This window comes from Rhinolophus hipposideros (assembly GCF_964194185.1).
Source record: "Rhinolophus hipposideros genome assembly, chromosome: 8".
In the NCBI taxonomy this organism is placed as follows: Eukaryota; Metazoa; Chordata; class Mammalia; order Chiroptera; family Rhinolophidae; genus Rhinolophus; species Rhinolophus hipposideros.
Window position 1 is genome coordinate 27,368,583 of NC_138054.1, and position 1,751 is coordinate 27,370,333.

At 43.2% G+C, this 1,751-nt stretch overlaps 1 long non-coding RNA gene across 1 annotated transcript in view; it reads left to right on the forward strand.

Annotated features, from left to right (window-relative positions):
* Positions 1-995, forward strand: part of LOC308500516 — a 19,002-nt gene extending 18,007 nt beyond the window's left edge. Inside the window, exon 2 of the long non-coding RNA XR_013993743.1 lies at positions 266-995. This is a non-coding gene — a long non-coding RNA (uncharacterized lncRNA). The remainder of the gene's footprint in view (positions 1-265) is intronic.
* Positions 996-1,751: the final 756 nt, after the last annotated feature.

Consider the following 1,751-nt stretch of genomic DNA (forward strand, 5'->3'; position numbering starts at 1 on the left):
ATCTCATTGTGCGGATCAGGCTAAAATTTTTGACACATTGCCTAAAATATAAATGACCTCCTCTTTGGACAAATAGGAAAGCTGGTTGGAAGCAGCTCAGCTCCAGTCAAAACGGTGTCCTCAGTTTAGAGTTGACAAATAGTGCTGCATGAAGCTTGGAAACTGAGAGGTTACCTTGACAGACAAGGAGCACAATTATCACAATATGATGAAAGAGCTTCCATGAGTATGTATCGCACCGTTAATTACTGTCCTTTTTCTACAGGCTTCTAATGTGAGGAAAAACACGGAATGACAAGTGTGGGAAAGAGCAAGCACTAAATTACTGTCAGAAAAATAAACGGAGTAGCACAGTGGTGCTCAGTGATTTACGGGGGCAATTAGCCACCACCCCACGGCGCTGCTGAGGACAGCACGGCAGCAGACGCGTCAGGCCCGAGAGGAAGAAGAGGCTTTGCGCTGCTCTCCAGACAACTTTTTATACAGCAAGAGAGGATATTCAAGTACATTAGGTTCCATGTCTTCATTCTGGGTGCCCACCCTTCACATTATTCAACCAACCTAATACATTGAACCTATTTTAGCACAATATTAACCTGTGCTGTGTGTGTTAAAAAGACTCCACCTGCAGCTTTTTTTCTCTCCCACTAGCCAAAGTCGGTTTCCCCCCATCCCTTAAAAAACAAGATAAACAATGAAACATTTCCCCACTCCCAAATTGTCCCCCTGATGTGTGCCTTCGGTCTGCCTCGTTAATTTTTGCATCTTGCTACCATGTTCTGTATTTGCTCAGAGCCGCTGGATGCTAAGGAATTTGGTCTGCAGCTCCTCCAGGGAAGTTTGGTGAGCTGGTACGGAGGTGATGCACCAGGCTGTAAAACAGGATAAATGACAAAGATACATAAACTTGCCGATATTTGTTAACATGTTCTTTAACATACTATATGCAGTGCCTATGTATATGTACATGGCAAAATAAACCCACTGAAATAGAATTAATTGGTGTACATTCTTTAATAGGAATTCTTCTCCATCAGAAGAAACCGAGCATGGAAGGCTGGGAAAGAACCAAGGAAAGACAGACTTTATTGACTAAATGCCATGTCTGTGTAGGGGCAACAGCAAGGCGGCTGAGGTGAACCAGTGAGGCTTTATCAGAAGCCTAGTGTCCTTAGGTAGGGTTACCTTAGAATGCTGCCATCTTATATTTCTGAAGCACTTTACAGATTGTGGAGGATGTTTGGAATTCTTTTTCTCATTTGATTTTGTCTTGGCTTTAGTCAAGAACACCTGCTCCGTTAGAAATGTGTTTGATGAGTACGTACACATTGGAAGACTGTGACCCAACCAACACATGCCACCTTGGTCTGTAGGCTGGAATCCTAAAGAGGCAGAACCGTGTTGAGCTTGGGCAGGTGTGGTGTACCATTCAACTGGCCACTTAATTCCTGATAAAGAGGGTCATAATGGGGAAAAACTGCAGATTTTACTGGCTACTCTTTTCTACATGAGTAGGTTCCCTCCCCTTGAATTTTGTAAGCACAATGTCCCTTTTAAAACAAAAAAACTAACATAAAGCCCTGGGGTTTGATGTAGAACTGCATATTTGTGACTGCAGTGGCACTGGGTTCCACCTACCCTGTAACGACCAAAGCAAACCCAACCGGGAAAGGGGGCAGATGTGTTTGGTTTGTTTGTTTGTTTGTTTGTTTGCAACATTGGAGGCATATGAAATTATGTAGATCTCATTG